Raw genomic sequence first — 13,109 nt, forward strand, 5'->3', positions numbered from 1 at the left:
AGGGGACAGGCATACTCATGTTATCTATTAGGCTTTGCCTGCCCAGCACATTACAAGTCTCACATCACTCATTTCATGGCAAGTGTGCTGAAACAGATTATAGATGGCTGCTTCACAGTAATATGGGAAAGAAGCGGCAGTGGCTCTCTTAGAGGTTGTAGTCAGATGGAAAAAAAAAAAAAAAACTGTGGCGGTTCTCATTATACCATCATTTATGACATGGTTAAAGAAATCATATACAGAAGCACACGTATGCATCACTGTGCATTGCATTACCTTAATAGTGAACAGCGCATGCTATTTTCTGGAGCATTTAAACATCAACAAACCTGCATCAGCAATTAAAACTTATAACTATACTGTCAAAACGTAAAACATATATATATATATATATATATATATATATATATATATATATATATATATATATATATATATATATATATATATATATATATATATATAATCTACAACACTTGCAGGAGTGTAACCAAATTGATATAATATGGCAAGAAGAGATCAGAGTATGGACAATAATTTCACACTGGGTGTGTGTGTGTGTGTGTGTATATATATATATATATATATATATATATATATATATATATATATATATATATATATATATATATATATATATATATATATATATATATATATATATATATATATATATATATATGAGTGAGAGAGGGAGAGATGTATATTGATAGATATTTTTTATTTCAGTGCATTGAACCTTCAGTTGCATGCATCTTCACAGACAGAAAATGAGACATGTTCTTCAAATGACCAACTCCTGAACTGTTTATGCAAACAACAAAATTCCAAAGGCTCCAGAGAGCAGAGAAGAGGATTTTCGAATACCATATACATTTATACATGATGGTAAGTGGGATTGTAAAGTGTGCAAAGTTGTTTTACTACTGCTCCAGCGAGCTGGACACATGTAAATGCCTGTATCATGGAAACTAAAGGTTTAACTCACGCCTTTTGTCCCCCTATTATTGTCCCTGATTGCAATCTTTACATTTTGTTCATGTAAATTGGCATTTAAAATTCAAAGCTTTTTTTTATTGTTATTGCACTGTTTTAACATGTAATTGTTAACAGTTTTTTGACACATTTTTTTTGAGAGGGAAAAAAACTGCTATAATTGCAGTCTAAATCTCCATTCAGCTTCCATATATATGTAACTACATCAGAGGGGCACAAATGTCATGACGTCACCAAGCAGCTTTGACCAAAATGGACCAAGTGGCAATAACATGAGATGCATGCACATTGAGTGCAACACAGTCTCTCCACGTTTTGCAAACTCATGTGATGCAGGAAAGCCACACAGCCAAGAGTGTGAATGCAACATTTCATGGTAAATGTGGTTTGACTGTCACGGATCTGGTGATTGTGGCTGATAACGCTCTCAATGTGATCGCAGTAACACCGATTCAAAACACGGCACACGTTTTAAGGTTTGCCCATACTCTCAATTTAGCTATGTGATGTCTTGCTTGTCATGAAAGCACTACTCGTATTTATAATTAATATTAATCTTTTTCATCTGTATATGTTTGTCACATATTTTGTTACTACAATTTTCAGTGAAATGACAATTTCGCTCTATCTATTTATTGTACATATACACTTTATCTTTATTTAATCCTATTTTATACTATTGTCTCTAAAATTTATAGCTATCTTAAAAATTGACCACATGCTGTTTTGGGGAAAAAGGCATGTTCCTAAAAGAGAACATGTTGTTTTGTTACTCTCTTGCAAAGCCAACTGAAATAGTATGGTGGTTCTTTGCATACTTTTTACATTCAATTTGAAACAATTTTGAATCTAATCGAGTTAAACCATTTTCAATTCAAAATTAATTTTGACTTGAAGTGTAGACCCAATAATCTGAATCCAATCGAATAGTGATGGAGTACATGCATACCGTGACATCAAAGAGCAGAAGTCGGACAGCAAAACACCATTATATCTTTCACTTTTCTTGTTACTTAATATAACATTGATACTCCAGACTACGGCGTAGTGTTAACCTTTTACTTGCATAGCACAGTCGTAACAAAATGTCCAACACAACTCGGAGCCGTGTGACATACTACGGGTAGCATTAAGGCTTAAAATACACCACACACCTTTTGTGGAGATCACAGCAATTGTTGGGTCAGGATCCTTCCCTACCCTTTCACCAGTGTTCACTAATTATTGTGTGTTTGTTCAAGCTCCATTCGGAAAAGGTTCTCAGAAAAGCATTCACTCTCATTTGCAATTTTGAACCGAGATGTATCTTCTGAAGTTCAACAGAATGAAGTTTTACACATCTGGGCCCGTACACGAGCAAAACAAAAAAGGCAACATAGCCAGACAATGGCGCATTCTTATACATCCCTTTTGCCGAGTCATCCAGAGGGTGGCAATCCTTTGCCAAGAGGTGACGGAATGGGGAATTTGGCCTTGCTGTCCAGTCTCCGTCTCGCCGTGTCGGATCTCCGAGGCCAGATTCCTCACCTTGAGTCATTCTCCACAATCTGCAAACACTTTTAACAAGAACACAGGTAACGACCTCCCTACTGATCCGCAAAGGTGACTCAACGAAGCAGTTTAGGAATAAAAAAAGTATCTTCTCCCACAACATTCCAAGTGATTATGATGCTGAAAGCATTCTATATTGTTTCACGGTAATGATTTCATAACTGTGATCCCAACGATTTACACTGCGGAATGTAATCAATACACCTAGTTTGATGTAAATATGATATGATATTGATTTGAAAATTTCAGACAGTATAAACATGTATGCAAATTCTTTCAAATTTAGAGAGGTTTTCCTTGGTCCAAAGTGTCCATTTGTTTTTTTGTTTTTTTCCTGAGAATCTTGTCCTGCAAAGGAATCTGTTCTACTATTTTATGTTTCAATGGTACGCCATTTAAACAGCACAGCTAGGGGTGGTCCAAGAGCTTTTATACAGAATTATTATTGCGCTCACATTTTAGTCTGATTCCAATTTAGACTCTTTATGGGTTGGATGCTGGTTTTATACAGGGCACATTTTTAAGGCTTTCAGCTTGTGTGATTGTGATCTTTCTCTCTGTCTGCTGGTACAAGTATGAACCGCAGGACATGATTTGTATTCTTCCTTTCATTTCTTCTTGTTTTGGTCAGAAAACAAAGCAAAGAAGAGGAAAGGTTTGTATTTGAAGCTGAAAAAAGATTTAAGCCCAAGGAGCTCAGAGGTTATTCAGCCTGCCACCACCCTTTCCTTTCTTGGTTTCTTCCTCCTTTAAGGTTCCTGAGGGGAATACACAGTAGGTGACATATTTGTGCTGCCATGTGCCCACTTTATACCCGTAAACCCATGCTGAGAGAGGCTGCTGCACAAAGTGAAAGGCCATGATGGAATGCCTATAACGCACTGTGGAAACAGTGACTGCGTTTGATTTAAATAGTTTCAGATGTGCATTTTGGGAGGTGCATGGTGAGAAACAGCTGGCCGCTGTGCTTGTTGATGTGCACAGGTCCAATGTTGAACACGGGATCACGAAAACCGTGGTTGATAATTGATGTTCAACCAAATAACTGCATTGTATTGTGATTAAGGTATGAGAATTATGATTCAAATTCAATTTTAAAGTTTTGGAGCACATGAGGTTGCTTAACACTTTTTACCATGGTCAAACATTTTCGTGGAACAGTGAACTTCGAAGGAATTCCATTGAATAATGAGTTTTTAGTTCAGCCTTTTATGCTGATTTGTTCACGGTGCATTATTTTGGCTCACATTTTGCATTTTACATCGTTGATTCCAAAGAGAAAGGACACAAAACCACAAAAACAATGTGCAAGTTGCTGTGGTTTTTTTAAACCGTATTGACTATAGAAAAATACATTTGAATATCCTTATTGTTGTGCCAATACTAAATTGCGGCATGAAAATGTGTATGAAAAGCAAACGTGCTTCATCCTTAATTTTCCAGTTTGCTAAGACTCATCTCTGACTACATTGTTTACTTGCTTGTTTTCCCCTTGTTTGTTCGATTGTCTGTTTTCAGATTGCACATCCAAGTCATTTACACATGAAGAGGTTCCGTTAGTATGAAATCACACCAGAACAAGTGTTAAATATATACAGGCACAAAGGCACTGACAGGCACACATACAAAATTCCCTTGACTCCACCTGCTGACAGTGTGGAATAGAGATAAGGCTGCATCAAATGTGCAATTTGGTATTGATTTCCATGCCAACCAATCTCACCCAATCAAAAAAGGTCACACTGTGTAGAAATCAAACGGACGTCTCTTTGTTTTGGAATTGCATACTGGGTATCCTTAGGCACACAGACTTAGTTTGAAGCGTAATGTTTTTCATTTGTGGCTAACCAGCTTTCTCAACAGCCAAAATTGGAAAACAATATCGCTATATGACCAACATAACGGTGCAAACACCACTGTGAGAAAAACAATGTATACTCTCTCTTTTGAGAAAAGTCCACTACTCTCTCATTCTTATGCACACAATGTGAAAAGTGCACTCGTTATATACTGACATTTGATATTATTTTATTTTGATAACCCCAAATTATGGCTTCCTAATTCAATCTGCAGCCTTTGTTCATCTCTGCCGTTAAGTAAAATGTCGTGTTGCTTAACCCTTTAGCTTCCGTTGGGACAATGGGTCCCCCGGCTTTTCAAAAAATCGCAATGGTTATTGTAAACGTAGCAACAACGTGAAATGGCATCCCAACAGTTCCTATCTGCAGATTCCAGTGGCATTTAGCAGCTTTTCATTACACAATAAGCCAGTGCTTGGTCCAATGTCAACCATCTAGTACTGCGCAAATATATTGACAAAATGTGCTACATAAAGTATAGGTGTTGCTATAGTTTACACTGATAACTATGTATTGTAGGTGTTGGTGATAATTTTCACTTCTCTGCCACATGTATTATTATTATTATCATTATTATTATTATTATCATTATTATTATTATTATTATCATTGTTATTATTATTATTATCATTATTATTATTATTATTATTATAAAATACAGATGAGACAAAAAAAACCTAATCTATTTTAATTTTAAAACTAATTGTCCAAGTACTATAGACATATAAACATTTAATATATGCCATACGTTTTATTTATTCATTTTTGTAAAAAAATAAAATAAAAATCATTAGTGAACGTGTTAATTCCTCCAAAATGAAAGAAAATGAAGTTACATTTCTCTTTAGAAAGTTACAATTCTTCCTCTGCGCTTTTAGTTACTGTCCTTGATGTATTTCCTTTTACCTATTGGCATTACCTTGTCGTCACGTTTATAATGGCAACACCCGCTAAACGCATCGTTCAGGAAGATGCCAACATTCCAGGCAGTGAAGTTTAAACATTGTTCATAGTGTGAAACAACTAAAACATTGGCTGACATGTAGATGTCTCAAAACAAGCGTAAAGAAAGCAATTTAAATTAAAATATTAAGATTTATTATAGGACAGCTCTCATGTTTCTTATTTTCAATAATTTGTAGTCACATATTTCATTTTAACTCTCTCAAGGTAGATGTTGCAGCTTTGCAACAATGACATGGTTATTGCCTAAGTGTTCCACAATTATATTTTATGAGCAGGGATGCACATGTGTGTAACGCAAATGCGACAAAACTCTCTGATACGCATCACGTCTTCCTATTTTGAGGATATTTGTTTACTGAAGCTGCTTAGACTGGCTCTCTGGGCATGAAAATTTTGAACTCAAACATATGTACTGTATGCACTAAACTGAGAATCTGCACTGAACCACCGCCATGTGGATTGCTTGTTCGAAAAAAATGTGTGCCTCCTCATGAAGGATGCATGTTCAACTGACATTGCACATTTGCTGTTGAAAGAGGAGCAGGAAGAGTCATGTCAATCACAGTGAAAGTAACACAATGTAACACACCACTTACACTCTCAGTAAACTTCAAAAGTACATTAAATAATACATGGAAATGAAGTAGCTTTATGAGGTTTTCATTTTTGCTCTGAGCTCAGCTCGACTTACGTTTAAATTAGTTGACATGTCCTTTATCCCAAATTATTGTCCTCACATAACTTAGCTACCAACATCAAAAGACCGACATGAAAAATATATTCACTTAATAAGGACACTGAGAAACTGCTTGTATGTTATACAGTATGTACAGTCCATACATTGACATTACAGTTTCATTGAGCCTGGGCCAACTCCTGAGGAGATTAAGGAATGTTTTCCTTTGGGTTCAGTGCAAGGTATCCCAACTTAAAGTAACAAAAGTCCAAAAAGAATGAAGGGTGGCAAAAAAAGACAGCATGCCACTGAAAGCCGTTTAAACCTTGCAGTAGCAAGCGAGGAGCAAGCCGGACTTGCCATTGGAGATATAAAAGCCACCCATGTTACAATGCTATTGAGCGAGAAAAACTTGACTACTGTGGCAAGTTACATGAATATAATGTGTTTTACTTGCAGGAGAAAGTAAGAAGTGAAATGTGAGTCAATTTGGTTCATGACATCTGTACATCGATTGGGAAACACAATTAACATAACCCTTGTTGCTAACGCATTTAAGTTATATGTAATACATACGGAATAGTCTGTTTCAAAACCCCAAATTTTGAGATTAACTTAACATTAACGCAATTAATAACTGCATGTAAGTGAGATGAAAACTTTGAGAAACCCAAAGAGGAAGCAACCAATCACAAAACGTCAAAAGTGGACCCACCCTCTTTCTTTCTTCATGGTTTCTCAGTGAATCACCAGTTTTCCAAACGCCATTTTGTTAAAGGGGGTCAGTGCAGCCTTCCAAAAGCACAATTGCTTTCCTGTGTGTGCCCTCCTGTTTCCTGGTATGTTAATTTCCTGTGTTCATCAGAGGGACACTGGGATAAAAGTATTTTGCTTGAAGCACTGTGTAGTTTTCATGTTGTTGCCATAGTAACATGTTTTTTTTTCACATTTATATGGAGAAATCACAACCTTAAGCAGAGACAAGGAAAATGAGAAATGTAAAATAAAAATAATGAAAACGAATAGTACTCATATTGCCCAACCCCTGTCTTGGTCGTGGTTATTGGTCTCTTTGCCTCCACCTTGTTGACCTACCATTCTGCAAGGATGCAATGTTCTATCGCCGCTTAACCTCACTAGGGTCGCTGGTTTGCTAGTGCCTATCCCGGCCTACTTCGGTCAGGAGGCGGTGGACACCCTGATTTGGTGGCCCGCCAATTCCAGGACACAGAGACCATTCACACACTCAATCACACCTAAAGACAATTTCGTGTGTCCAGTACACCTGCCATGCATGTTTTTGGAGTGTGGAAGGAAGCCGGAGTACCCGGAGAGAAGCCACGTAGGCTCAGGGAGAACATGCAAACTCCACACAGCAAAGCTGGAGCCAGCTGTAATTTAACTCGGGTCCCTTAACTGTGAGTCCCACTGCAACAAATTACTTAATTTGAAAGACGTTCAAAATTGTAAAAGAATTATCTGAAATACTTAACTATCAATTTTATATCTGTTTGTTTATGAAAATGTTAAATGCGGTTTCATTGTCTTGAGAAGAATGGCCTAACCAGCGTTCTGAATTGGGAAAGTCAAAAGATTTTGACTTCTACAGTGTAAATAAATGTGTCTTTTGGCTCTATATTTTCTTGACAGCTGAAGTCACGGACTAATTTATCACAAAGGTTATGGGAGAGTGACCTTTTAAATGAAACAAGTGGCATCGCATTGCATACTTTTTCTGAGTTTGCGATTGTGGTCACAGAAGGATAAGGGTAAAGAAAAAAAAAATATATAGCACATCTAGTTAGAAAAGAGCGGTTTATATTAAACCGTATTTGATCGGTAGACCCAGGGCGGATGATTAAGTTAAGGGTTCTCACTACCATTTGATACATACAGTAAATCCTTTATGAAGTAGCTAGCCATTTAGTTGCAAACAAACAAACAACTTGAAGGACCAGTCAACAAACCGCAGCCAATCAAAACCTTTATACTATAATAGAGGTAATTGCCAATGCATAAATTCTGCAGCATTAAGGACTCTATTTGTCTGCTCTGATGTGTGCTTTTAATGGTTTTAAGCAATTAATCACTCAGAGACAATTTCTTGCATGCTGGGATAATATATTATTTATGTGAATGCATGTATACAACGCATACTACTACTCCATTGAAATGTAAATTTCCCCTGGGCTGTCCTTAATGAATCCATTTGGGAATTTTCATTTTCGAAACTCCTACCATTTTACCTCCATGTGTAATACATTTCTTCATAGGCTGAAATGAGCAAAAACATGATTCAAACATTAACTGTAGACAAACTAAATACATCATGATAATGGTGGGCTAATGGTGGGCTATATTGTGATAAATTGTTTCTTTCCAGTGGATATATATATATATATATATATATATATATATATATATATATATATATATATATATATATATGGTCCAATGGAATTCTAACTTTTTAGTCACACAAATACTAACTTCAATGAGGTACTCTAGAGTACATAAACGCACAAACAACAAAAAGGAAGGGACAAGGAGAAAGTACATTAAGAAAATGTTCAGAAGACTTATGTGGTGTTCATGGTATTATTTATGACAGTAATTTTAACACTTGTTCACCAATACTATTGTGCACATAATGACACACAATTGATGTCATTTTGACACGTTTTGGAGACAACATCCAACTAATTGTGCTAACTGTAGGCTATTGTACATACAAAGATTGCGTGACATCCTTGAAACCTAGACTAAGACATTTGTAATTTGAAGAGCGCAATGAAAAATGGCATTCTGTTTTCAAAAACGTAAGGTGTTTTAGGGATTTGCCCATGTTATTTTGTCATTTTGTTTTGAGAAATTAGCTATACTACTTTGATTAAAAGCAAATTACACATCATCAAAGTCATCAGCAACAGGACCATAATGCGCCGTTGTAATAAATTGTGTATTTATTTTTCAAATTGCCAGGCCACTATTGACGTTTTGACAATGTTCTAATTTATGAGTTTCTCGAGTTATCTTGTTCTCAAATAGGTACCCTGTGATTGGTTGGCGAGTGGAACCAAATTCAGGGTGTACCCTGTCTCTCGCATAAGCAGCTGGGCTAGATTTATTTTATTTTATTTTATTTTTTACAGGAATTGAATGTGCGGATGGCATTTGAGCTTTGTGAAAGCAGTTTATATTCAGGAATGATGAAAAATGTACTTGTTCAAAATCTGAATTTTTAAGGCATGTGATTTTATAAATCTTCCATTTAGCATGACTGAACTGCTTGTTTTCATTACGATGAGATGAAGCACTTGACTCATTTGACTTAGTCGCACTCCAGTTGCTATTTTAAGACTTGTGACATGCTTGCCAAAAAGTTGATAAGATATGACTTGACTTGCTTGAGATTTGATTACAAGTTGAAGTTACTTATGACTTGCACATATTGCATTACTCCCAGCTCTGATAAATGCTGTTTCCCGCTGTTTGAATAGTGTGTTTGCTTTCCGCTGTAGAGCTTCTACACAGGAGTTCATCAGCCGCATGACAGACAACACTGGTACTCACACAGACTTCAGTTGTTTCCCTTCGTAGACTTTTTAATTCACAGACACACAAGATAAAGAGGAGCCTGCGGCATAGCAGCCAGCCAGAAGAAGAATGACGAATAAAGAGCAACGCAAACACAAAATAAACAGATGTCAAAGCCCTTTTATATCAAGACATCAAAAGTCCCAAGTGATGAAACAACATGCGGCAGCTCGCATTAATTGACACACTGACAACCTCAAACTTATGATAAGAAGAGTTAAGACGGCCCGACTAGGATGGAAGACAAGGATGGGGGGCAGCATATGAAAAGCAGATCATCCTGAACTAACAATAATAATGCAATGACAGAAGACCTTAATATTGGCTGACAGATGGCACTTTCATCAAATTGTATGCCTTGAACTGCACCTAGATTAATTATTTAATATGGTGGCCTACTCTTCAGCTGTGGCCCTAATGTGATGCATCCGCAAATTTGTTGACTGCTGAGAATAAGAAGACCGATATAGCTACTGTACGAAAAACAGTTATAGATTTTTTGATGTTTTTTTTTTTAAATAATTCAGTTTTAATAGCTTTTTAATGTGGGTTTGCCACTCCTTTATTATTAGTTTGTTTAAATGCATAGTTAAATTTAAGATGAAAAACAGATGTATTATGTCAAATGTTCTTTAACCCTTGTGCAAACTCTTTGCAAGCTATACACATTGCGTTTTTTCCACTAATTTTGTAAATGTTTTTCAAGGCGTAATGTCTACAGTTATTTATGAATATTTTTTTTCTTCAAACACTCATTGTTCAATGGCATCAGTTCGATTCATACATATGTAGGTTACATTTATTAACACCCACAAAAAAATTGAAAAATGGTATGGTCTGTCTTTGCAGTTTGTGACATAATGATGAACCTTTAAGACATAGCCGTTAACTGGTTACTACCGCCACCTAATGTCTTGAGGCGAAACACAAGTCAACAAAGAATTCTCTGTTTGCTGACATAGGTTGATGGAATGCTGCAAAAATTGCAGGAAAATCAATGTCATAAATCCTATTAAAATGCATCTAATTATAATTGTTTTACTGTATACGGTCCAAGATTTGGACAATAATTATTTTTGTACACGCAATCTCGCACGCCCAGTTGAAATCACATAGAAGTGTCTGAATTGTTGCATTTTGAAATTTTACGTGTTTTTTTCATCTGCAGGAAATGTCAGCTCCCTTGTGGGGTTTTTCCCATTGATTCTTTTATAATATCATAAATTGTTGAGTGATGAAAGATTTTCACTATGCCCAAGTCTGACCTGAGATCAGAATATATCGACTTTTCCCATTCTTCGTTTGAACAGCTAGTCCTCGTTGCACCTTCAGGGTAGTTGCTAAAGGGCAAAGCACAATATTGGGAGTGTGTTTGCGTCACGGTTCTGTGATTTAAATTCTCAGCTTTGCTGCATAATTTGCATCAACTCACCACGTTAGTATAGGCTTCCACCCACAGAAGCATGCTTGTCGTGTTAATTAGAAATGAAATTGTCCAAAGCTGTGATTTGCTTTTTCACCATTGGTTTGGCTAATTTCTTGAGAGAGAAATAAAAATCTCAAAGTAACATGGACAAAACACTGAAACAACCTTGGGATTGTTCATAACAAAATGTAATTTCCATGGGTGTCCAAACCTGGTCTTTTCTCGTTGTGTGTGCGTGTGCGTGCGTGCGTATGTATGTATGTATGTATGTATGTATATATTAGGTGTCTCATCAGCAATTTTTTATCAATTTTAAACAGAGAATTTATGGAACCTCTCTTGATATCAATCATTTTCTGCAAAGTCGCACTCACAAGTTGGTTCCAAATGAAGGAGCTGTGAAAAGGTGCCTTGATAGAATCATGCAATTCAAAATAATTTGAACGCTAAATAATTGATCTCAATTTATGTTGAATAATTGTATACAAATATGAAACACATTCACAATATTTTGTAGTGCCACTATTGAAAACTGCATTGACAGGAGGGTTCATGATTTATTGTTACAAGACAAAAGAAAACGTCTTTCAGTTCTTGTTTCCAGGCACCTCCGGTATGCTTGCAAATCACGTTGAGGGTGTGGTGGAATAGCCCAACCCCCACAGTGCTGGTCTTGGGGACTGATATCTACCTCCAGCAAGATCCCATGTATCTAAGATGATGTCACCTCTCATTAACCTCAAACTTTATTTGTTCCGGAAAGGGAGACAAGAAAAAAGTTGAGATGAACAAACCATCTCCTTAGCAAAGACTTTGATGCAGTTTGAACGAGATTTTTATTTTTCCTGAAAGTCCAATTTATGGCTGCCTCCCACAATAATAGCTCATTGTGAAGATAACTAAAGAGAGCTGCGGATGATCTAATCAGTGCTGCCTCAGAAGTCTGACCGAGATGATGAAGCAGAAACATAGTGGGAAAAAAATCTGTCACTTTTGATGTCAAAACACATGCTGGCTTTGCCTTATCTGATTCATAGTCCAAATTAGTACAACCAAATGAAATGAAACAGATCAAACAAGATAGCTGGATTTTTTTTTTTTTTTTTTGGTTTTAATTGCATTAGATTCTCCCGCTCCACTTTGTTCTAGCAAGTGGACCTCATACATTTGTTCAAAGAAAAAAGATGGCAAACTGCCATGCCTACGCACTTTTCAAGAACAATATGGACTTCACCAATTTACAATACCAGTGAAATTTTGAACACAACAATACATCAACGTTGTTGTTTTTTTTTTTTGCAATTTAATTTGTGAGTGTGAGTCATAACCCTGATCTACATGGACGAACAAATTTGATATTTATTAATAATGTTTGTGCAATTTTGTTGCATTTTAAACAATGATAAGGACAAAGTGTAAAAAGAAACAATTTCATTAATTCAGATCTGGGATGTGTTATTTTAGGGTTCCCTTTATCTTTTGACTACACAGGAAGTTCCAAAATGTTTGACCCCATTTCGTAGGCCAATATTTTTGACAATTTTCATTGGAATGACCTCAAATTTTCAAGCTTGTGTAGAAACGTTTCATGTTTTTGTGTGTAACGTTTGGCAGTTCTATCTTTTCAGGTTAAGAAATGCCGTTCACTTCAAAAGAAAAAGCATTTTGCGTGTTAGACTATGCTTGGACTCAGTCATTGAAGAGACTGCAGCGTGCCTTCTTCATAAATTTTGCAAAGAAGGCACCAACTACAAAACAAATTAGGACTTGGCACCATAAATTGCAAGAAAATGGCTGCTTATGCATACCTAAATCTCCAGGACGGCCATCAGCGTGTGCAGAGTCACAGGCGGCGCTCATAGTGAGCATTTGTAAAAAATCTGTCATACAACCAATACATATTCATACTTTTCTCTGTAAATTTAACCAATAAAACTTATGACCTTCAACATAAAGTGTATTTAGTTTCATTAAGAGCCACCAAATAGTTTCCAAGATATGAGCATTTAGAATGGGGTAAACCATTCTGGAACACCCT

At 36.2% G+C, this 13,109-nt stretch overlaps 1 long non-coding RNA gene across 1 annotated transcript; it reads right to left on the reverse strand.

The window, feature by feature from the left end:
• Positions 1–702: 702 nt before the first annotated feature.
• LOC148420823 (uncharacterized) lies at positions 703–9,720 on the reverse strand. Its single transcript, XR_015866156.1, has 2 exons — positions 9,622–9,720; positions 703–2,552 (listed from the first exon to the last, which is right to left on the reverse strand). It is a non-coding gene; the product is annotated as an uncharacterized LOC148420823 (long non-coding RNA).
• Between the last annotated feature and the right edge of the window lie 3,389 nt (positions 9,721–13,109).

Source organism: Hippichthys cyanospilos, chromosome 7 (genome assembly GCF_059441005.1).
Source record: "Hippichthys cyanospilos isolate Australia breed blue-spotted pipefish chromosome 7, RoL_Hcya_1.0, whole genome shotgun sequence".
In the NCBI taxonomy this organism is placed as follows: domain Eukaryota; kingdom Metazoa; phylum Chordata; class Actinopteri; order Syngnathiformes; family Syngnathidae; genus Hippichthys; species Hippichthys cyanospilos.